This window comes from Marmota monax, unplaced genomic scaffold (genome assembly GCF_021218885.2).
Source record: "Marmota monax isolate L192 unplaced genomic scaffold, Marmota_monax_Labrador192_F-V1.1 WCK01_AAM20220418_F8-fsc00052, whole genome shotgun sequence".
In the NCBI taxonomy this organism is placed as follows: Eukaryota; Metazoa; Chordata; class Mammalia; order Rodentia; family Sciuridae; genus Marmota; species Marmota monax.
Genome location: NW_026693473.1, coordinates 10168686 through 10194028, shown reverse-complemented (window position 1 = coordinate 10194028; position 25343 = coordinate 10168686). Strand labels below are relative to the sequence as shown.

At 46.4% G+C, this 25343-nt stretch overlaps 1 long non-coding RNA gene across 1 annotated transcript in view; it reads right to left on the bottom strand.

Moving 5' to 3' along the window:
• The window catches only part of LOC124101694 (uncharacterized), a 122242-nt gene extending 98806 nt beyond the window's left edge, over positions 1–23436 (bottom strand). The window contains exons 1-2 of the long non-coding RNA XR_009228073.1: positions 23232–23436; positions 4608–4727 (exon numbers count right to left, since the gene is read on the bottom strand). This is a non-coding gene — a long non-coding RNA (uncharacterized LOC124101694). The remainder of the gene's footprint in view (positions 1–4607; positions 4728–23231) is intronic.
• Positions 23437–25343: the final 1907 nt, after the last annotated feature.

Here is a 25343-nt window from a genome sequence, read left to right as displayed (position 1 = left end):
CCGCTATCCCTCTCCTTGGTCTATACCCAAAGGACTTAAAAACAACACACTATAGGATCACAGCCATATCAATGTTTAGAGCAGCACAATTCACAATAGCTAAACTGTGAAACCAACCTAGATAGATGCCCTTCAATAGATGAATGGATTTAAAAATGTGGCATAAATACACAATGAAATATTACACAGCAATGAAAGAGAATAAAATCATGGCATTTGCAGGTAAATGGATGGAGTTAGAGAAGATAATGCTAAGTGAAGTTAGTCAATCCCAAATACCAAATGCTACATGTTTTCTTTGAATAAGGAGGCTGATTCACAGTGGGATAGAGAAAGGGAGAATGGAAGAAAAAGAAAAACTCTAGATAATGCAGAGGGGTTGGAGGAAAAGGGAGGGGGCCTGGGGTTATAAATGATGGCAGAATGTGATGATCATTATTATCCAAAGTACATGTATGAAGACACAAATTGGTGAATATACTATGTATACAACCAGAGATATGAAAAATTGTGCTCTGTATGTGTAATAAGAATTGTAATGCATTCAGCTGTCATATATAAAAAATAAATAAATAAATATTTTTCTTAGTTGTAAATAAACACACAATACCTTTATTTTATTAATTTTTATGTGGTGCTGAGGATCGAACCCAGTGCCTCACACATGTTAGGCAAATGCTCTACCATTGAGCCACAGCCACAGCACAAAATATTGAATTTTAAACCTTATATCACATACAAAATGATCTAAATGAATCATGGATCTCAATGTGAGAGCTAAAATGATAAAATTTCTAAGAAAATAATCTCTAGCCAAAAATCTCTATGAGGTTATTTTGTCAAAATCACCTGAACACCAACAACAGGAATTATGGGCCTAGGCAAGGTAGCACATGCCTGTAATCCCAGCAGTTTGGGAGGCTGAGGCAGGAGGATCACAAGTTCAAAGCCAGCCTCAGCAAAAAGTGAGTATTAAGCAACTCAGTGAGACCCTGTCTCTAAATAAAATACAAAAGAGGGCTGGGATGTGGATCAGAGGTCGAGTGCCCCTCAGTTCAAACCCCAGTACCGAAAAAGTTGAAAAGACAAGCCACAAATTAAGAGAAAATATTTGAAAATATATGTCTTAGGAAAGGCTTGACTTCTTTCAGTAAACAAATAAGAAGAAAAACAATGCAATAAAAAAATGGGTAAACATAGACACTTCCCAAAAATATATAAATAGCCAATGTGGACATGACTAGTCATCAGGGAAATATAAATTTAAACCATAATTAGATACCACTATATACCCACTAGGATAATTAAAAAAAAAAAAAAGAAGCATTCAACACCAAGTGTTAGCAAGTATGAAGAACAAATGTCCTCTCACACTGCTGGTAGGTGTGTAAAAATGGTGCAGCCATTTTGGAAAAGCATTTGACAGTGTTTAATAAAATTAATCATGAATCCATCATACAGCCCAGCAGTTCCACTCCTAGATACTTAACCCAAGAGAACAAAAACATATGTCCACCTAAAGACTTTTATGTGAAAGTTTGTCGTGACATTTTTCATACCCACATATTCGTAAGAACCAAAATCTGGAAACAACTCAAATGTCCATCAGCTGGTGAGTGGGCAAATTGTAGTTATCCTATGAAATCCTACTCAAAACGCTGATAAATGCAACAACATGGCCGAGTCTCACAAACAGTATAGGAAGTGAAAGCAGTCAGATACAAAAGTCAGCTTTCAGTTAAACTCTAGAAAAGACAAAACCACCATGACAGCATTAGCAGGTGCCTGAAGCCAGGGGTCTGGGGATCACGTTGACAGCAATGAATGAGGCATGAGAAGACTTTTGGGAATGATGGAAATGCTCTATCACATAATCATATATGCTTGCAAAAACATTAAATTGCATCTTTAAAATGTATAAATTTTATTGTGTAAATGATACCTCAATTAAAAAAACCTTTGATCTAAAAACTTAAGTACAGGTATGTCTTGGGTTTTTTTTTTTTTAATTATTATTATTATCCTGAATTATTCAGTACTACCATAGTGAATTGAACCAAAAAGAAAAAGAGAAAAGGAAATGCCTAGAAATTTCACATGTTCGTAGATCCAGCATCCTTATCTCAGGCTTTGCAAAACATTAAAAAAGTTCAAAAAGCTTTGTTTATCTATATTTATATTTAGTTCTCTTTTTTTGTTGTTGTTTGTTTGATTGGTTTGGTTATTTGGTTTGGTGGGTTTGAATCCAGGCCTCATGCACATTAGGCAAGACTTCTGCCATTGAGCTAGATCCACAGACGTATTTATTTTTAATTTTGAGACAGGATCTTTCTAAGTTGCTGAGGCTGGCCTCAGCCTCCCAAGAAGTTGTGCAGCACCACATTTGGCTTGTTTACCACTTTCATGAGTGCCTGGGAGTTCAGGGATCTAGACTAAGAATCACAGAAGGAAATGGTCTCCCTGACCAATGAGTTCCCTGATCAAATATGAAAAATATGGAATTGGGAAACAGAAACTTTGACACTGGGTCCTTGCCATAAGGTGAAATTTGTACCTTCCTATGGAAGTGAACCAGTGGAGATTGGTGCACAAGAGATATTTTGTGAGACTGGGTCCCTGACCGGGGCTGCCTTCCTGTCTGCTTGGCCAGGAACTAATTCGGCAAGGATTTCCTGAAATTTCTTAAAAGACAGCAAAAAGAAGACTTTAGTGAGGCATGACTAAAATTTGAAAAGGAGTCATAATTACAGTGATGATTAGTTTTGTATGTCACCTTTATTGGGCGGAGGCATGCCTAGATAGCTAGTAAAATATTTCTTGGTGCTCTCTGAGGGTGTTTTGGAAGTGATTAGCATTTGAATCAACAGAATGGGAAAAGGATGTCCTCATCCAATCTGTTGAAGCCCAAAGAGAGCGGAAAAAATAGAAGGGATAAATCCTCTCTTTTCTTGAGCTGAGATGTTCATTATTTTCTCCTGTCCTCATCAGTACTCCTAGTTTGGGGGCCCTCAAATCAGAACTGATACCATCAACCATCAGACCCCCACCCCACCTCCAGCTCTCAGGTCTTTGGGCTTAGACTAAATTCCACCACTGATTTTCCTGGGTCTCCACCTTGCGCATGGCAGATTGTGGGACTTCTTAGCTTTATAATTGCTGAACTAATTCCTATAATAAACAAGTAAACATGCTTCCATACACACACATGTTCATGCATGCACACACATCTATTGGTGGTGTTTCTCTACAGACAATCCCTGCAATCACACTTACATTGAAATTCCCATTTACATGAAAGCGGTTATGCAAATTTTCTTATCAGCTAGGATATGAAAGGCAAAACCAAAAATGGGTTTGGTTTAAATAAATAAACATGAAAAGATAAGATTTTATCTTCTCTTCCCATCCCACAATCCCTTCATATCACAGACACCTTAAGAGTGGCAAAACTAAATCCAACATCGAACACATAAACTACAGTCTTCTCCAGCAGCCACCCTCAGGCTGGGACGCCAGAAGCACTCACTTACTGCCCTTGAGAAGCTCCCAGTGTGAGCAGGAGAGAAAGGACCCACAGTAGAAGCTAACACCAACCCGACTGTGATGGGGCAAAGGACAGAACAGAGGTTCACAGGGGCCAGTAAAGAGTGCCTTAGGACTTGAAGACAGCTACCTCGTACAGGAGGGAACACTGCATAGGACCCTGACGACTAGGAAAATTCAATAAGCAGAGAAGACAAGAGGCATGGCCCAGGCAAAATCGCTGGGCAGCACTTCATGCCATATTCAGGAAAGTAGTGGCTGTTGGCTGGGGCAGGGGCTTGGGGCAAACCAACGCAAACTAAAGGAGAGCAATCATTCACTCCATATTTTCGCTGTTTTCTTGTGTGATTATTTCTGTGTTTGGGCATCAATGTCCCTGTCCTGTCCATGCCCTCAGGGCCACCCCCTCAGAAAAGCATCATACCTCCTATGTCTGTTCTATCCAAACCAGTGACCAGGGCATAACTTGGCAAGAAGAATCCTCTTTTGAGCCAGATCACCCGCGACATTGGGCTCATGGTGCCAGGCCTGCAAGACTCACGGTGTTCACTCTCACCCCAGTGAGATGGGTGATATGCTCCTTAGTGAGTGTGTGTTACCTACACTTCACAAAGCACTTTCCCCACCATTGACCAGTCCACTCTACCTTGTTCCCATGAGGTAAGGAGGCAGAGAAAGGGTACCCCATTTTACAGCTGGAGAAAGGGCTGGAGCTTACAACTAGACTGAACGCCCATAGGTATTGCCACGTTGTAGTTGAAGAACAGAAACAACAGTCTGAAGGGCAGGAGGGAGTCGGGGGTGGGAGAGGGAGAGATTTCTTAACCAGGTCTCCACCTGGATTTTTATGTAGGCTCTGAGCCTTTCATGGAAATGCCAAAAAGTCCAACTTCCTGGGAACTTCAGAAAAGCTGATTTTGACCGATCGACAAGTCCCACAGAGTGTTAAAAAAGCCTCTGGCTTTTCCTGCTAATGACTATGAAATTCACATTCAGTGATTAACTTATTCTCAGGATGGAATGCTCAAATATTAATGCTAATTAATAACTCTCCTTTCTCTTACCCATCTTTGTGACGTTGAATCAAAAAGTATGTGCCTGCTGGAAGGATTTTAGAGGCATCAGGAATGTGGTTTTAAGGCTTTTCAGTTACTGATCAGTCTGCAATTCCCCCGATTCATAACCTGAGAAGAAAGGAACAGTCTGGGTCATTATCCATCTTACAAATTAATTAACGAAGACACAAAATAGCTAAGCCACTTCCCCAAGTCACAAAGCTAGGTCTACAAGATGTGTCTCATGACCCTGAACCAATGCTCAATATGACATCAAAATCATCAAATTCCCTCTCTGCAGGTTAGATAAAAATCACAAGGCACCTGAACTTCATAAAGGAGGAAACGGCAGCTGAAAGAGGAACAGAGATCTGGTTTTGATGGGAGGCTGGAGACCTCCTTGCCTCTCACTCTCCCTATAGATAGAGACATGCCACCAAGAAGATTGTTTCATGCCAGCCCCATTTTCACTTAAATAACTCCAGGCCAATATCAAAAGGAAGGGGACAATGTCCACCTACCCTATCATGGATAGCTGGCTGCATTGTGCTGTTCTGGCCACAGCTGAGCCCGTTCCGGGCCATTCTCTTGAAACACATAATAGCATCCCTCAGCCCAGCTTCCCCTGACAAGCCAGCTCTGAAGCCAGCAGGCTGCTGCCTGAAGCGGCTCCCAGCAGGAGCTGGATGGGGGCCGACAAGGTTACAGGTGCTTTTCATCCAGCCTCACAGGAGAGCACCAACTTCCTGCTGCTAGAAATTTGTCTGCAAATTTTTCTCTTCATTCAAATCCATGGATAGAGGCCGGGGGACACTGGCGGTGATATGATAACTTGATTAAGCCCCAGGACAGATGACACGGTAGCTCAAAGGCTGCATGCTCTCCTCCTTAACCTCTCCAAGGGAGACCGCAGGCTCTGCTGGTAATTGACCCATTGTCCCTTCCACCGTGCTTCCTGCAGAAGCCCCCCAAATCACCATCTCCCTGGACACCTCTCCAGGGCAGACTTTAAATACTCTCACACCCATCAAGCCCAGTGAACTGTGATAAATACCTGAACAATGTGATTTTTACCAGAGTCATGTTTTAAGAGACTGACAATGACCCTTGCTAGAGAGATAGTCTTTCACCCTCCAGCCCAGCGGTAAATTACAACACTTTTAGGTATAGAAGTGTGGGACCCCCTTATTTATAGAGGGGTGCAAACTTCAAATGATCTGTTCTCTAGGGGAAATATCCTCTGATGGTTCCTTCTTGAGCAGTTTGGTGTCTCCCATTGGATAGTACATTATGGGGTGTGTTTGGTTAACTACTTCCACGTTCTCTAGCGTACACTGCCTTGTGAGTCAACGGATCTATGTATATGTGTGATTGCTTCTGGAACAGATGTAGGTGGCTTGCCAAAGGAGAGAAAAGCATGAAATAAGAGAAGATAGGATAGGATAGATATTGGCCATGGTGATCATTTTTTTTCCAATCTATTTTAAAATCTTCTGTCAGCCTTTGTTCAGTAATAGATAAGGAATTTTAGAGCTGAGAGCGAGTTCAGAACGAATCCCCTCAACCTATTTTCTTTGGGGATATATTAAAGGAATAAAACTCACGGTTGTTAGTGAGATGGGTCCTTGCTGGGAAACAGGAAGAAATAGCTGTTAATGGCACTTGGAAAATAAGCAAGGTAGGCCATTAAAAGTTAAAGAAATGCTATTTAAATTTTGCACTTATTATGATTTATTGCCTGAATCTCCCTGTAAGAAAAGAGTCTTCCGTGTGTGCCAACATCACGGCCTGGCTTCTGTCATGGGAATGGAATGTCTTTTGAACTGCTAAAGTAGATAATTCCATGCCTGGAAGAAAAACGGAGGGAGGAGGGGAGGGTAGCGTGGAAAGAAAAAAGGTCCTCTCATTTCCCAATAATTGCAAACGCCAGGAATGTGCCACCGTGGCTTTCAGGAAAGTGCAGGCAGGTTGTCTGCAATGCTCCTTTCTCTTGTGCCACGTGGGGGACTGAGAAGTCCCTTCTGCCATCAACCAAGGACCCCCGAGGTCCTAGCGCCTTGCCCCTTCACCTCAATGGAGACATTGTTGCTGTTGATGTTGTTCTACTCTTGGTCCTTTGGATCCTAAGGACACTGTGCACTGGCCTGCTGTGCCCCAGCCCTCGGCCCTCATGGCGCCCAGAGCCTGCAAGGCTGGGCCACAGAAAGGCCTCTCTGAACAAGGTAATCTGCTCTGCCACTGCCACTGCAGCCATTGTCCCTGCTCACCTCGCACACCTAGCACGGGGGCTGAGGAAAGAGTTTTTTAAATGGTTTCTTGGGAACAAAGGGGGCCCAGGCAGCAGGGCTTCATTATGTGCTCATTGGGCACGCTAGCAGGCCACCTCTCTGGTTGCCACAGTGTGGCCCCAAAGATGTCCTGCCCGCCCCTCAAGGCTGCCGCTTGTCTATACCTCCCCTCGCAGCCGCTGCACCCTGAGCCTCAGCCCTGGCCCATGTGCCACCAGGCCCTACGAAACCACCCAGGCCCCTCAGGACCTGCCTGGGAAATACCTCCAACCCCAGGTGCATTCCCTTCCTGGTGGGGAAGCTCTGAGTCATTAGGAGGGTGAGGTAAGGACTGGGACCCAATCCACCATGGAGAGGGGCCACATTTATTAGCTCAGGGGTGCACACCAACTCCTATCTATGGTTATCTGACTCTCCTCGTCCGCCATTGGCTGAACAGACCTGGCTGACCATAACCAGGAGTGGGCCACACAAGGGTCAGGATTAGTTTTAACATAAAATATACACATGTGACCTCAGACGGTCTCAAGGCCTCTTGTTGGACAAAATGGAGCTAGGCAGTTGAAGGGTGAACAGTAATGTATGCACCTTTCCTCTTTCCGGTAGGTGTTGCTTAAATCATAATTACAATGTCATTATAGCATTAGAGTGGGCTTCCAAGGGCAGTAGCTCTGAAAAAGGCCTCTGAGTAGAGTAATGAGGTCTGTGGGGGCAAACCACAGGCCAGGCAAGTCCTAGTGCATGCCCTTCCAGGAGAGGAAGCCTGATCCACCAGTACCTGCTGCCCTGCCTCACGAGGTTCTCAGAGCCTGTGCCAAGCCCTGGGGCTGGTGCTCCCCTTGGCAAATCCTGATGCATAAGACCCACAGACAAGCCAAATGGGCCATGTTGTGGGAAGCCAGGGCAAATCAGAAGAGGCAGATTTTCCTGGGAGGGCAATTCCAGATGGAACCATGTCATGCTGCATTTCTCATATAGGATATAGCCAGTGCCCACAGGACAGGAGTGAAAGGACATTCACCAGTGGAATAAGAGCACACCTTCCTGGGGAGCTCCCCAAAGGTTCATAGAACTGGCATTCCAGCTCCTCAACGATGCCCTGGGACTAAGGATGGGTGCTCCCCTGGTGCCTCCACAGACGACTCATGACAGCATCCGGTGCAGCTTGGGTGGGACAGGAGGAGGCAGAGACCCATAGGCAGCTGGAGGCAGCTGTAATCTCCCTCCACCCCAGCAGAGGACAGTTTGTTTGCTCCTTCTACTTGGGACAGGCAATAAGGGAAGGCCACAGATTGCAGAGTGGAGCAGACAGCAGTTCAAGCTGGAGATGGGAAAACCTTTCCCCAGGTCCCAGCCCATAGCCTCATCAAGACTATCCCCTGGGATCACGGAGGGGTTTGGGGGTACAGAGTCAACAGTGGCCCTTCAGAAGGGGTAGTGTGCTCTGGTTGGCCCTAGACAATAGTGACACCTTTTTGGCCACAGTACCCCAGCCCTTGTACTTAAGTCCCCCAAAGGAGAAAAGGAAAGAAGCAGGTTTGGCATTTTCAAAGCTTAACCTCTTTTCCTTGCTGATTGAGTCCAGCAAACCTGATTAGTAACTTCTTTGATGTATACATATTTTAAACTTTGGTTTATATATTCTCCAGGGTTGTTTTTTTTTTCCTACAGTGACCATGACTTAATTGTGAAGTTTTTTTAATATTAAAAAATAAAAGAGACCCATTGGATAATCTGTGGACTCAGATATTCCAGAGAATGAAACTCTGAGCTGAGATTAAAATAGATTTATCAACTGCCAAGAGGTATTAGAGTGTTTGGGTGTTTGTATGCAAGCACGAGCTGGTCAGGTGAGGAAGCCCTGGGTCCCAGGTTTACAAAGTGCCTCCACTTTCCGTCCTTGTAGATAAGATTATTTTGTTCCTAAGAGTGAAGTTTCCTTCTCCCAAAAACTCCTAGACCTGATGGCTGGCATGGATCACAAGCACAAGAAAAATTTCTGCCACACAAGTTTTCCCCATCTGGAACAGAGGTGCAAATGACAGTGGGCTGTTGGAAGTCTCTGGAAACACTTTAGGTGAGTGGGTCTCAGGCAAGGTGGGCTGGGGCCCAGCACAGATGATGCAATCCTGGCCTCTTCTGGAAGGCTGGCTTGGAAGGAGGGGCAAGACTTCCATAACAAGAGTCCCAAGGCATCCATAATGAGATTCCCAGCCCTGATCCGTCAACCAGAGGCAGCGAAATTATCCACAGGCCACAAACCCTGCTCTGGCTGGGGCAGAATCCTATGAGCTGCTCTTGGAAGAAGAGCCTGTTTAATCTGAAGCAACAGCGTCTCCAAATGCGTGGTCTTCATGTGTACCTGGGGAAATGCTTTGGGGAGGGGAGAGAATATGTAAATATTTATTGGCAGTGGTTTTAAAAGTCTGGGGAGGAATCTGCTAAATGAAAAATTTAACATATTTAATTCTCAAATGCATCTCACATAAGGAAACAGTCGATTTTAAGCCTAAAGTTTTGTTTTTTTCAACCTATCTTAACTTGATAATCAAATATTAACTGAACTGTTTTTGAACTCTGATTTTGCCCTAGTTAAAAAGCTTATTTCAGTATACTTATTTCTGAAACCTGTAAGATTTCTGTCTAGGGGGGTTTGGCCCACTCAGCCTACTGGTATATAATCTGGTCTCCATAGCTCAGGTTTGGCATACATATAAAAACAGTGTTTAGGTTCATACCAATAAAAATTAAAAATTATCTTGAATCTAATTCACAATTTTTTGGTGGAGATAACATGCTTGATGCTTTAATAAGCACTCTACATTGAAAATATTTGAATAATTATGGATGATATTTGGTCTCTGGAATTTAAAGAGAAAAAATAAGTGATATATTACCTTCACAGAAAAAAATATATGTGGTACATGTGTGTATATATATATATGTGCGTGTATATACATATATATGTTTATATGTAATCCTCATGGGCTAGTCACATCCCTGTCATGATTAATCCTCCAAAAGCATAATCACAAAAACCACTGGATTCATTTGATATTGGTATAGCTCTACACATAAGATCTACTTGGTTTTGCTGTGGATTCAATAAACCTTTATGGATTTTCTGCAAGGTGTCAGTTCTCCATAAGGAGCAGGAATTGAAGTGAATCTGTTCTTGGAGTCACATTTAATAGAAGACACAAACACAGAAGTAAATAGAGATGGTAATATAAGTTTTAAAGTAAAGAAATGAACAGGAAGACAAAAGGAAGAATATACAAACTCTGCTCAGGGCAGGGAAGAGAAGGTAGGGAAGCCCCTAGGGGAGGTGGCATTGGGAATGGCTCCCAGCTCTCATGGTCCCTCCCCCAGATTGTACCCACAGTGTGCTGAGCTGTCTAGCCTCTACACTAACAGCAAAGGGTAGGTAAAAGTTCTGACACTGTGCTGGGAGAGGTGCTGACCAGCTGGGCCTGGAGTGCCTCAGCAGGAGTGGGGAATGACCATTCTGATTAAAAGGGACAACCGGCCTTCTGCAAGATGTCAACAGGAACCTCAATCAGCTGACAATAAAGGACAGCATTCATTTACTAAACAGTAACATTATGAAGGAAAAGCCTATAAGGAACACCACTCAGGACTCCCTGACCCTTGACAAATGGCCTTGACAATGAAGCTGCCCCAGGCTCTTGTGCCTACTCTTCTCTCTGCCCAGAGTACCTTTCTCCTTGTTATGAGCAATGCAGACACCAAATCATCCAAGAAGCCCTGCTGATACCCTAACAACAGGCTTCCTTGACATCCTCTACTGCATTCATTCATTCATTCATTCATTCGTAAAAACTTAACGAGCACCTACCATGTGTCAGATATTGTCACAGTGGTGAATAAAGAGACAAAACACCCCACTCTCTGGTAGCTACATCCTAGTGCAGGGACTTAGCAGAATAAACATGGAAATACAGTGTGGGGAAATAGTTGGAGGTTAGAGGCAGCCCACCCTGGCTGGAGGGAACGCTGTACAGCATTGCTAAGGGCGTGGCGCTGTGAGGAGCAGCCTGACTCTGAGTGCCCTCCCCATCCCCTCAATTCTCTCAGATATTGCATCTCATTATCTGAACCCAGGACAGGTTCCCCCACCCCCACCACCACTGAATTGGTGTGCCACTAAATTAAACAGTGATAAGAACACAGAGGAAAAACAGCAGGGGGAAGGGATGGGGAATGTGGGTGGAAGAGGTTGTGATTTTAAATAGGAAGTCTTTACTAAGGTGATATTTGAGCAAAAATCTTGGAGGAAAAAAGGTCCAAGCTCAGGAGCAACAGGAAGTGTAAAAGTCCTGAGGTAAAAGAGAGTACGTGGGAAATAATGAGAAAGGCACTGTGGAAGCTGGGTGGAGAAGAGACTGAAGGCAGGGGGTGGTGGTGCGGCTACTGCCAGGAGCCAGATAAGAAGAGTTCAAGAACACCCACTGGGTGTAGCAAAATGAGGACATTGGCAGCCCTGGCAAGAGCAAAGGGTGACAGTTTGATTGGGGTGAGTTCATGGGTGAATGGGAGGAGAGGCTTTGGAGATGGCAAGTGCAGATAACGGTTTTAAGAGTTTAGCTGTAAAGAGGAAAGAACCGGAGCCATTTTCCTGGAGGAGAACATGGGGCAAGAGAGGGTACCTTTGAACGGCAGAGGTGATAGCGTGACAGAATGCTGCTAGAAGAGACCCAGCAGAGAGGGGAGGACTGATGGTCCCAGGAGGGAGGAGAGACACTGGGCATGTCCTGGCACTGCCAGGAGGACATGGGATAGACCATGCAGGTGGAGAGATGGCCTTAGCCAGGGAATAGGTTGTTTATCCGCATGACAGGAGAGAGGCAGAGACAAACCACAGGCATGCGGTGGGGTGGGCGATGATATGGGAACAGAAGCTCATGACAAGCTGGTGTGGTAGTGCATGCCTGTAATCCCAGCAGCTCAGGAGGCTGAGGCAGGAAGATCGCGAGTTCAAAGCCAGCCTCAGCAAAAAGCAAGGCTCTAAGCAACTCAGTTGAAGAAACCCTGTCTTTAAATAAAGTACAAAATAGGGCTGGGGATGTGGCTCAGTGGTTTAGTGCCCCTGAGTTCAAACCCTGGTATCCCCCTGCAAAATAAATAAATAATAAGAAGAAGGTTATGACAGTCTTCTCTGATGGCTTCTATTTTTCATTGAAGTAGGAAGCCAACTCATCCCTGGAGAAGAAGGGTAGGCGAGTCAGTGCAAGGCCAGTTGGATTGTAAACTCCGTGAGGGCATCTCTGACTCATCATTGTCCCAGGTGCTCGTACCATGTGGGCCACGCTGCTGTTCAGGAAACATTTTTTGAATGATGAATGGTGGAACAATTGAATGAGTCCTAAATGGTCTCTCGCCAGGTGCCCCGTGCTATTCTGACTCAGTTATATTCACAACCATCAACGCCCAGGGCCACCCTGGGCCTCCAGCAATTCTCTTCCCTGCGTTTCCTTTCTAGCTGAGCTTAGAAGAGCGAGGCCAAGGCTTCCTTGAAAAACAACGACCAGTGCTATCTAATTTGAGATCTATGTGGCATGTTACCTTTGGATCCACTCATTGCTCTTTTTCCCAGTCACCCTCATCTTGTCATATTTGTTGCCAACCCCACCAAGGAGGGCACCACAGGATCACTGTCACCACCTCTAGACAGAAAGGAAGGTTTAAAAATCACAGCAGAGACACACATAACTCTATACGTTACCATCTACTGCTCAGTCAAGGCCCAGGGCCTTTCTGTTAATATCACTGATATTCTATGATTATCACCAATAATCCTCTGACTTCTGTCTGAGCTAGAGTGGTGGATGGAGGTCAGGATTCTGTGGGGTCCTTCAAGCTGGAGGGTCTGGGTCAAAGAGTCCTCTGTCACATTGCACTCAGCAGGAATTCACCATAGAAGCCCCAGGCTCCACCACACTGGCCACAGGCCCCTCCAATGGTGAACCCCTATGCAGCCCCGTCAGGTAGTCCCCTAACTTCTGGGTGAACTACTGGTTTAAAAGTCAGCTGTCAGCCTGGCATGGTGGTGCATACCATTAATCCAGCACCTTGGAAAGCTGAGGCAGAGGAAACACAAGTTTGAGGCCTGCTTTGGCAACTTAGTGAGACTCTCAGAAACTTAACAAGAACTTGCCTCAAAAAAAAAAAAAAAATTTAAAAAGAGCTAAGGATGTACCTCAGTGATCCCTGGGATTCCATTCCCAGTATATATATATATATATATATATATATATATATATATATATATAAATCAGCTTCCAGAGAATCAGTTGCCTTCAATATCTGCAAAGCCCTGTGCATCTAAGTCACCTCCTCTGTCTTTACCTGGAATGCTGGGTTCCAGCCTCAGAGTTGGGGAGGGGTGAGATGGCAGGGGTTGGCCCAGCAATTTTATAAACAGGTAACACACTAGTACGAGGAACTCATTTCATCTGTCATTCTGAGCTGCCCCTTGGTCAGATCTAAAGAAGGGTGACAATCATCTCTCAGTTCCCTTCTTGGTCCCTAGGGCATCAGAAGAGCAGCCGACCACCTAGGGACAAGTCCTTTAATTTCTTCCCTGTCAGGTTAAGAGGATGCTGGGTCCCGTTTGGGGGAACGGTGGAAGAAAAAATTTATTTAGTCAACAAATACTTATTAACCTACTGTATGCCAGACACTATTCTAGATGCTTGGAACGTCTGAGTAGCAACAAACTGCCCTGTCTGTGGATCTCTGGTGAGGGGCAAGGTCGGAGTTCAGAGGAGACCGTCGCTTACAAAACTGGCTTCCCTTCCTCCAATGAGGTGCCTGCTGGGCCATCTGCTCAAAGTGAGTGGCAGCCCTGGGTCCTTTCAGAACTTCGGTTGACACCAGGGAGGCCCAGAGACTTCCACTCTGACCTGCCACACCGGATCTGCTGAGCACCATCAGCACACCCCATCTCTCAGGGAGCCGAGAGCCACTCAGCAATCAGCAAGATCAGCACAGGCCACAGTTGGTGGTAAACCTGGCTGGCTCTGGGGAGGCCATGAGGTTAGCTCCTTGACACCTGCTTCCTGCCTCAGCAGCCACAAGGGAAACACCACCTTCAGAGGAGGTGGAGCCTGTCACCCAGATAAGCCCTGAGATCAATGCTACCCACTTCAACAGGAAAACACACTTTCTAAGAAGCAGGTCTTCCTCTGGGGTTTGCCTGGCAAGTAGAAGCAGTCGCTGCAGATAGCAGCTAGATGGTGGGTTAAGGAAAACACTCCTTACTTTTACCACCCAACTCCTCAAGTCCAAAGAGCTTCCCAGATAGAACATTGCTGAGAAAAAAAAAAAAAAAAACTTGCTTCTACTACTGTTTACAAACACTTTAAACAATTTAGGCTATACTTTTTCCCTGTCAAGGGCAATGAAAAGGGATTCCTGACATCTGCTTCCTTTAAGGAACATGTTGGGGAGAAAAAAAGAGGAAAAAGAAAGAAAGAAAAGAAAGTCAAGAAAGTCAAGAAAGAAAGAAAGAAAGAAACAGATAGATACACATGCTTGTTTGATGACGGCAAAGCAATACCACACTCGTGGGTCTAAAAACTCAAGTTCTTGCAGGGGCCACAATGCCCTCCTTCCATAGAGGAATTCTTTGTAAAACAAGATAAGGGAGGTGTCCAGGCCAAACACAAGTCTCTCCAATGTTATAAAATCTCCAGAGCTTACCAAAAAACGTTCAAAAAAAAAAAAAATAGACCATTGCATGAGATGTTTCCTCCTATGCAACATTCAATTCTGGATTCCTTACTCTCATAGAGAGTAGGGTGGCTTTTTCAAACTATGTGTGTCATCCCACCCCAATTCCAGAGATTCTGGCACACACCCCAGAAGATCCTCCTGTGGCCAAGAATCACTACCATCCTGACTCATTCTTCCTGAGCAGCTCCACACCCAGCAGGCATCAGAAGTCCTTGGTGGGCTTGGTCAAACACAAATCACTGGGCCCGAGCCCAAGCTTCCAAGTCAATACTCTTGAGACGCAGTTCTAACAAGTTCCCCGGTGCTTCTGGTCCAGGGACCTCGCTGAGAATCCTTCAGGTTTTTGAGGTAGACAATGGTTAAGAACAACTGGTTTTGGAAAGAAACCGCTTGCTGTTTCATGGGAAGTCACAAGATCAAGCTTCTCTATATAGACAGTGTGGCTATGTTCTGTGAAATGCTAAGGGAAGTGGCTTTGAGAGTCCACAATCAGAGTTGAGCCAAGACCAAGGCTCTGACTGCATCCAGGCTCCCTGGTCCCATTTGTGATCTCATGCTGCCCTTGTTTGTCCCAGGTGAAAACAAGGCAGGGAAACATCAGCTGTTCTTTTAGCTGGAGGAGGATAAATAGGACAGGGGTTCCCTCCCCACATAGGCCTGTCCCATGGCCATAGTCTGTAGTCTCTCAGGGATTGACACTCAGGCCACCTGGCAAGAAAAGAATGCAGGGGCAGGCACCCCTCGCTGTTGCAGCCACCTGTCCTGGCTCAGCCCACATTTGTGGCAGAGGGGAAGGCCCTGTTCTCAGAATTCAGGAGAGTCTTTGCAGCAACTCAGCTTATAGCATTTACACCAAAGCCATGCCAACCTTGGTCAAAGGGCCCAAAGATCGGCAGTGGCGTCAATCATGATATAGAAAGAAAATGGGCCCTGGCTCCAGAGAAGGAAAGCCAGCTGAGAAAGGCAGAATCTGAGAATTTACTTTTATTTCCCAGCATATTCTCATTGCATGTGGGATAACGTTGTCTCATCGTTATATACGCATGGGAGAGGGGATGTCACATTCTCCACTTCTTCCAGGGTAGGGGACCTGTTGGTCACCCCTTGCAAGCCAGGTGCCTGGAACACACTAGGTCCTCAGTTAAGGACAGAGAAGAAACACTGTTCAGTTTGGCTCCTAAAGTCAACATCACCCAAAGTGAGAAACACCATCAAGGGCAGGAGAGGGGGCCGGGGAATCTAGTTCAGCTCCAGAGAGGGCAGCACAGCTAACAGGGAATCCGCAGCAGAGGAGCAAAGACTCCTTCATTCTGTTCCTGAATATTTAGTTGAAGTAATTAAGCCTATTGCCCCCAGGCTGTCAGTACTGAGAATTCAGAGACTATCCTGTTGTTCTTCCAAAGAGTTAATGATCTTCAGACCCCGGAAAGATCCTGTATTTTTGGCTGGTTATCAAAATCAACCACTGGCAGAGTAGCTGATTACAGGCTGCTGAGAGCCCCTCTCTGTGATGGGGTGTGTATAGCCGGTGGGGGAGGTAGGACAGAGGAGAGGGCTTCTGTTCACAGCCATTCATACATGTGCACACATGTAAGGCACACGAACGGGCATAACACCAAAACTCAGGTATTAGCTGATCCACTGAGTCTTTGGCTGGGGCTGTAGTACTGGAAACCATGCCCCTGACATGCATTCTGACCTAGACATTTATTCATTTTGTTGCTTGCCTGTCTTAGATCCAATTCAAAGTGCCCTTAAGTATGGAGTGCACTATGGACAGGTCAGAGGACTTGATCAGTCCTCCTGGATTTTCTTCTATTATAATCTAAACTCCACGCCTCCCCCACCAATCCCTCCACTAGTCCCTATGATGACACTAAATGCTGGTTCACAGACAAATGGACTTCTGCATTTTGTATAAAACTTTTGTCAACACACTGGTCCATTGGATACTCTATAGGAAATCCTTAGAAATTTCTTCTTTTCCACCCCTGTATTGGGTCCAGGATCTTGAGCATGCTAGGCAAGCACTCTACCACTGACCTATAACCCCAACCCCAGAAATTTCTCTTGGAACTCAAAAACAGATAAATGTTCTCTCTCCTAAGGAAGCTATATACTTCCTTTTCCTCTCTTCTTTTTTCTTGGGCACTAACAGTCTCAGAATTAAACTTAAGAATAGTTTTAAGTTTTATACCTTTACTTCCCTGCTCCTTTCTATGACTCTGAAAATAGGAAGGTTATTTTAATAATTTTATTCAGTATATTTCTTGATTATAAAGAACACAATCTTTTTCTTCCTTCTCTTCCTTCCTTTCTTCTTCCTTCCTTCCTTCCTTTTCAAAACACAAGGTATCAATAAGCTTAGTGCAAGGGCTGGGATTGTGGCTCAGTGGTAGCTTGCCTGGCATTGGGTTGGATCCTCAGCACCACAAAAATAAATAAATAAATAAAAGTAAAACAAAGGTATTGTGTACATCTACAACCAAAAAAATAATAATAATAAGCTTAGTGCAAATCAGGGTTAAATACAGGATCCTACAACCACAGGGGAAACCAACTACAGAAATAATGATGATTTCCTATAAACAAAAATCCCTAATAAAGATGAAGGGATCACAGTGGGGCACAAGGTGATCATGCAACAATAATCCTTTGCAAGGGTTGCTAACAAACATCCCTGCAACCCTTACTATTTTCAGAATCCGGCCAGGAGGGGAGGAGGCAAAGGAGAAGGACACAGGCCTTTCCCTCAACGAGTTCCATGGTTCAGTCACCAGTGTCAGTCTGGCAGAGGGTTGGGAAGAGTGCCCCTCCCATAGAACAGGCTGATCAGCTGGGGGAGCCGAGCCTGCATGCAAACTGTAGCTTCCCTGTCTTCTGGGCTTTTAGAAAATTCTCACCTGGCTGGACTGGAGTGAGGGAGGTCAGAGTCAAACCCTCAGAACCCCTGCTCTGCAGAGCCCAGATGGCAGCGGGACCCAGCCTCAAAGGCACCTCGCAGGTCAGGCCGCACGGCCGAGCGCCCGGAAGCCTGGCGTGCAGCACTGGCCCATGGTATGGTTCTAATTCCCCCCTAATCCTCTGCAGCCTCGTTTCTGGAGCTGCTGTGTTGGGTGTTTTGGCACCAGTGGCCGTGTGAGCCGTGTTGGCCCCTTTCCCTGACTTTCTTTAAATATAAAATTTTAAATGTGACTTTGAGATGAAAGCAAGAATGCCAAAAGTAGGCGATGCTTTCTTGTGTTCAATTACAGCCCTGGGGAGCACCCCACACAAGGAACTGCTCAGAGCTGCCGCCAAGACCAAATCTGCTTTTCCAATAAGCACTTCAAACAGCAGAGGATGTTTTTGGCTGGGTCCAGCCACTGGGAAGCCAACAGTTAATAGGGCTGGGCAGGGAGGCAGCTCCCTGCCACTGGGGGAAGTCTGAAGCTGCTGTTGGTGGCAGCTTTTACTGCAACTAAAGCTACAAGACACTTGTCTGGCTCCCCCAGAAGAAGAGTGAGTGACACAAACCCCACCTTTGGACCTCAGTGAACAGAGCTTCCAAAATTAAAGACTTCAATATCCCAGTAAATGACTCCCCATACAGTTTTTCTCCATTATTATTTCAGGTCAAACTGCCTTCCCATAAGTCCTAGGCAAGGTTCCAAATTATTTAATCGGGCTGGAATTGTGTTGATCTCAGTATAGGCCACACCAGAAATACTGATGATAATGAAATGAAGACATTGAAGGTAGGGGTAATGATGGAGGGTCGACAGACCCAAGGATTGGCTGGCGGTAGAGGTGATGGCAGCATCGTGGGGTGCCAAGGGGAAAGTTTAACATCTCCAGTTCCAAACCTTGGAAACTACAACTCCCCAAAGCAAACGACTGGCCCAAGCTTGAAGGAGGTGAGTCTGACTTACAACCTAACTCTTCCAGGCCACGCCCTTCTCATGACACCAACCTGCTGCTTTGGTAAACAGGCTGCACCTTGACCAGACACCATTATCCTGTCCCATGCCAACTAGGAACTTTCCCAACTCAGTCACAGTCATGGGAGCATCTTGCCTGTTTGAGTTACTGTGTATGAGCTGATTACCAAGTCAAGAAGGGATTCATCAGCAGGACTCTGGATTCTTCTTGCTAGGATCTCTGAAGCTGCACGTAGGTCTGAGCAAATACTTCCTGACCTGTTAGGCAAAAGTCCTTTGCATAGGCAATGCACACAGGGTGAGGAGCAGGGATTACCAAACTTTGGTGTGCAATAAATGACTTAGTAAAATCCTTTTCCGGCTCCCAGGAACAAGCGGTAGAAAGAAGCACAGAAAAATGCAGTGTCAGTAGCAAAGCACTCATTTCATCCAAGTCTTGGTTCAAGTGTCACCTTCACAGTCAGCTCCATTCTGACCACTATATTTAAAATCAAAACCCACTCACCTCCTCCTCATGCCCCATCTCCTTATCCCATACTCCTTTTATTTTCCCTCCAAGTACTATCATAGAAGTGATATGATAGAAATTATACCATGCAATCGACTTATGTTTTATACTTCTTAGTCCTCCCAAGGAGTGGGAAGTCCACGAGGAGAGGACTTGTCTTGTTCACTGCTGAATCCCCTGAGCCTGGAACAGTGCCTGGGTCAACAATTACGTGTTTGAAACAACTATCTGAATGAGGAAGCGGTTGCAAGGCCTGTGGCCTGAGACTCACACTTTCAGAAACCCTGGTCCAGGGAGAGCATGAACTTTGGCACTAGCCGAATGAGAGTTTGGATCCCAGCTCCACTTCCTTGCTCTGTGACTTCAGACAATTGAGGCTCTGTCAGCGCGGTTTATCTCATCTGTGAAATGGAAACAATGCCTGCATCTGAGGATTGCCACACAGGATCCAGTAAGATCACCCGGCACAGAGTAGGACTCCACGGTCTGACTTCTTTCCTCCTGGCTTATCATGTGGGTGGAACTTTTGCAAGTAATGGCCTTCAGACAGAAAATGAACCTGAAGCCTCCCTGGTGGGAGGGAGAGCAGTCCCTGTTTCTCATCAGGTAGAGAACAGCAGGGAGAAAGAGTTAATGGAGGTCACCAGTCAGGGGAGTGTATAAGTCATCCCTGCCAGCTACCTCTGCAGCTCAGAGGACATGCGTTCCCCTCCCTCCTTCCCTCCATCCCTCCCACCAGCAGAAATGAACAGGCAGTTTCTCTGAGTAAACAGATGATAAATCACTGGCTAGAAGCAGCACCCCCCACAGCAGCATCATTCAGGATCTCAGGCAGAGACAGCAGGCAAACTCGGGACTGCAATTTGGATTCAAGGCAGCCCTGTCAGGCACGCACGCTCTGGGGCAAGCATTCTTCCTTAGGCATCCTGTTGGTTTAGGGTTAAGGGGGCCCTTGGAGTAAGTCCCTCTGAGTTCACCCAGCCCCACCTGGAGCGACTTAAGTTAGAACATGGGGGATTTGTGTGAAGTGGACACAAAAAAAATTCCTGATAGTGCTCCTGGAATAGGTGACTAAGGTTATAGAATCATTTTTCCTGGGTTCCAGGAAGCCGTTAGGATTTTAGGTGGAGACAGACCTGGAAATATCTGCACACATAAAGACATACGCACAGTATATACCCCAAAGAGAGGAAAGAGGGAGGCCCCTGCAGAACGGGATCAGGACATCTATCCACAGGGGAAGGACAGTGTGGTGGGGACACATGGCCCAGTGTCCAAAGCCTGAATCCAAGCTCCAGCTGTGCTGCTAATTGTCCAGTGACCCGGAGCCAGTCCCTTTCCAGGTCTACTCTTGAGTTCCCTGGAAAACACAAGCACAGATCTCTAGTCTTCCTTGAGTTGTTCTTTCACAAGTTTCTGATTTCCAGTGGGTTTTAGCCAGACACATACTCAAGGCAGTAGGGAAACTGGTGTGGCTGCCTAAATCTCCTTGGCCACTCCCATTTGAGACCCAAATCAAGACCTGGACCTTCATTTCCAGAGTCCATGTTGGAAGAAGCAAGATCTGTTCTGATGTGCCACACCTCCTTCCCAGCCTCTGATCCCTGTCGGATCCTCTATCCTGACAGGCTAATTCCCTTCTAAACCCTTAAGAGGCAGTTTCCACCCCTAGCCCCTGCCCAGGCTGTGACTTACTGGCACCCAGGGTCAGCCTGAGCTCTGGAATGACATTTGCACCTCAGGAACAGTACCTCATTTAGATTCAAGGGGAGACTTGTGCTTTTCTAATTTAACCAGCTCCCTCTGGGCCTGGTGACCACACTCTCAATACTGCAGAAATGTGTCACACCTGGGCCCAGCCAGAGTTTCTGAGGAATTAGCTGGAAAGGGGATCTTCCAGAAACCAGGTATATGACCTTGAACCAGTCCCTTCCCCTCTCTCGCCTCAGTTTCCCCTGGGCTAGCCTGGCTTCCCACCAATTGCCCAGTATTAACAGCCTGGCCCACCTGGGCTTCAGGGAATGCCCACCTGACTTTGCTGGCTGGGGATCAGGCTGGGGTTCACATGAGGAAACCAGGAACAGGCCCTGAAGTCAGGGCCAGAGGGAGGGACAGGAAGGAAGGTTGCCTCTGCTCCTGAGAATCGCCGCCTCCTCTCTTCTCAGAATTATGAGCTGTGGAACCAGCAGGGCATCAGGCATCATCCAGATCAGGGGAGTCGAGCTTCTTTTACTCACATGGCTATTCTCCAAAAGCAGCCTCACACCAGTGACACCGAATATCAAACAGATGAGGGGGGCGGGTTATAAGCAGGAATGAAGTATGAAGTGGAGCTTTATGATAAAGGCAAGGCTGGTGTGCCACCAGCAGAATCCTGGGGGAGGGGGTAGGAGGATGTCTCCAGCCAGCTAGGGAAGCTAGACAAGAGACATTGCTGTACTTGACCGGTTCTTGCTCCAGAAAAAAACTCCCACCCCGACTTAAAGGGAGAACTTTTTCTTTATTTGAAGTTTTATCAACAACCAGATACCTGCAATACATATATACAATGTTCCTTCCAAATGGCACTGTCTTACCTGGCGCAGAGAACTAAGGCAAGCCCGGCCTCATCTCTTCCACCCTTATGTATGAAAACATTTTAGCTGGAAATACCTGATCCACACAGCTCAGATCAGAGAGGAAAGGGAAGAGCAAGCAGCGAGAAAGGAAAAGAACCTAGGGAAGGCAGCTGGGGAAAGACAGAAACCTGCAAAGCAAGTTGGTTCCTGCAGCTGATCTGGGGTTTCCTGGGATCTCGGGTCCTGCTAAAGAAGGGGAGAAGCAAGGGACCCCAAGGAACAGGGAGAAAACTGGTGCCCAGTCATGTGGAAGTGAGGAAAGGATCCTGGCCCATGTGAGCAGCATGAGCCATGGCTCAGTGCCAGAGGTGAACGCGGAGTCCCTTCTGGAAGGGAGAGCAGCAGGGCTGGCCGCGGTGAAGCGCCCTGTGCCGAGCGGCTGCAGGGCACGTTTCCCCAGCACCCGGCTCATCGTTGACGTCAAGCGCGGCGAGGCCGCGGCCAGCAGCAACATTAATTAGGTACAGATGCACCGGCAGGGCAGGCCTCGGCCAGGAGCCGCTCCCGGAGGCGCCGGCCCTGGGCGCAGCGCGCCGCCTCCCAGGCTGGAGTTCCGCCAGTCGCCGGCCACCCGCCGGCCTCCCAGACGGCACGACAGCGCGCCCTAGTGGCCATTGCCCGGAGAGCGCTTTCGGGGGAATCGCCGGCCCACTGGTCTAAGAGCCTACAGCCCTCATCTTCAGTATTCTCAAAGCTCATTGACCTCATATTAGAATCCCCTAAGTTGTTTTTTTTTTTTTCCTTTTGAAATACTGGAGTTGAACCCAGGAGCTCTTTACCGCTGAACTACATCCCTAGCCCTTTTTATTTTATTATCATTTTTTTTTTGAGAGTCTCACTAAATCGCCAAGCAGCTCTTAGCTTGTAAACCTACTGCCCAGACTCCCAGATCGCAGCGATTACAGGCTACAGGTGTGCGCCACCAGCCTGGTAACTTTGGGATCTTGTAAAAATCCCAATGCCCAGAAAGCACCCCATCCCAGTTAAATTAGAACACCTGGGTACCAGACTCAGCTACCAATATTTCAGAAACTCTAAAAGTTTCCAGTCTGCCCCCAAGTTCGGAAGCGGCTCTCATAAATTAGTAGTTCTCTGACTTGAGCTGCACCAGAGCCACCTTCGGGGCAACTTAAAACACATGCTGCCAGGCAGCACCCCAGAGTTTCTGATCCAAGTCTGTTCCAGTTGGGTGATGCTGATGCTGCAGTCCTAGGACCACACCTTAAACTTTCACTCCTCAAATACACCAGATTGGGCAAAGATTTGGCATTCACCTGGAGCTTGTTTAAAAAATGCAGGTTGAGATTCCTCTTCAGACTCACTGATACATGGTATCTAGGTACAAGTGATTCATATGTTATATAGTTTAGAAACACTACTCTAAATGCTATTTAGTCAAGTTGTGTTCAGGCTAGATCTCTTCACAGCTTCCCCCAAATCTCTGAGTCAGAGAGCTGGATAGAACTTTCCAGGTTATATGATCCAATTTTCTTGAATAACTGATGGGGAAAACTGAGGTCCACAGAAGGAAAGAAACTTACCTAAGGTCCTGGGTTCCAGGGTGACCTATCAGTTTGTGCACCTGGGATCTCTTATACTGGCAAACATCACTCCAGAAGGTAGCACCTGTGCTCCTGGTCTTCCCCCACCAGTCAGGAAGCAAGCTCTGAAGGCCACATGCAGCCCAGGCTCTGTCCTGGCTGCTTGGGAGGGGTGGAGGCAGCAAGTAGAGACATAGGAAAACCACTAGAGAGAATCTGGTGCCAGACCGCCCTGCAGGGTGGCTCAGGAGAGGCGGGTTTGAAAGGAGAAAAAGAGTGTTAGCCACTGACCTAAGTGTTAACTCACACCCATTTCTTGTTCATGATTATTCTTCTGACTTATCAGAGAAAAGGAAATCTGAGGCCTACCTTATAAGTAGAAATAAAATAAACCCCTGTCCCAAAAGTGGCTAGCTCTGGCCATGGCTTACGGTGGATTTCCATCTGTTGTAATCAGTTATTTGGCTGAAGTTCAATGACCCATGAAGTTCTTCACATGCCCTTGGCCTCTGGGCTATGCTGCCTTCATTTGGTCAGCCAATGGTGAGTGCTTTCGATGGTCCTTATTTGTGAAGGCAGTCTCAGGGACTAGAGACCCATGATAGACCTGTTTTGGCCACAGAGTTTGTAGTCCAAGTGGACAGTCTAGACAAACACATGAATAAATGGGGAATGAAATAGACACAACAAGACTGTGGAGATGGAAATGTCCACAAGGGGCAATGAGATGGCATTTAAGCAGGTAGACCCCTAGGAGAAATGCATGCTAGAGGTCGGGGAAATCAGAGCAGGCTTCCTGGAGGTGATGGGTGGCTGTCACAGCCAGGGGATGATGGAACTTGGACATGAATCCCAGGGTGTCCATATTTGGACCTCAAACTCCTAACCACTAGTCTACCCTGCCTTCACAGAGGCAGGAGTGAACCCTACCTTGTGGCATGCCTGAGATCTATAAACAGGATGTGTCTGGCTGGAAAAGAGGACTTCAACCCAGACAGTCAAGGCTGAAAAAGAAGGGAGAGGCCAAAAAAAAAAAAAGAGGCCTTGAATTTACAGTTGATAAGTGCTGGCTTTATCCAGGATCCCAAAGGAAGCTATCTCTGTTGTGATGTAGGAAAGTGACCCTGATGGAAGTTTCAGGAAAACCAAACCTTTCTAGAGCCGAACCTATAGCTGATGTGCCAAGTTCTGGCTATAGAGGGCTGGATGAAAGCATCACTAATAATAATCACTTTATCTGATTATTTCCTTTGGTAGAACTACAGTTAGCATTCCAAATTCATTTCCATCCATCCCAGAAAAGCTCTGGAAAATGATTAATTTTTAATTGTTAAGTAAAAACACTGTGGGTGTTTGTTTTCTTCTTGTGGGTCTTGTTCTTGCATTCCCAGGTAGACTACCCTGTTATCAGCTTTACAGAAAACAAAGACGCTGAAATTAAACATTAACCAGGGTCACTGAGTATGTCACTGAAATGCACAGCCCCGGTGTTAAAAAGGGGGAGGCCTGTAACTCTCCAGTTGATTGTTCAAACAGGAATGGGACTCAGAACCAGGCCCCATCTCCCAGAGTGTGGGGCAGGGGCAAACAGCAGATTCCAAAAGAGCATTTTTCATTCCAGTCCACAAACATTTACCGAATTCCTGGGTTGGGCTGGCCATGGTGCTCTGCCATGGGACACCCAGTACCTGAGACAAGGAGGGCTCAGACAGGGAAATCCCCCTCGCCTGCAAGGACTGCTAAAGACGCAGGAAAGAGGGGCCACGGAAGGCAGAATGGGGAGTGGCATGTTTTACCCCAGAGGAGGCAGCGTTTGCTGTAGGACTTAAAGAATCGACAGATTTTCTCTAGTGAAAAAGAGAAAGCAGCCCTGGAGAGGGAGCCAGGTAGATCAAGAGGTAGAGGACACTGCGTGGTGTGTTTGGAAAATGACTAGTCTGGTGATGGGGTGCAGCTTGGGACCAAATTGGCAAGGCTGACTCCAAAGTGCAGGCTTGATCTGTAAAGCTGTGGGGGAGGGAGGGGGCTGATCCAAAGCATGATCTGATTGACATTTTAGAATGGCCCCCAGAACAGTGGTGGGGAGGGTGGCCACTGGGCTGGAGGGAGCGG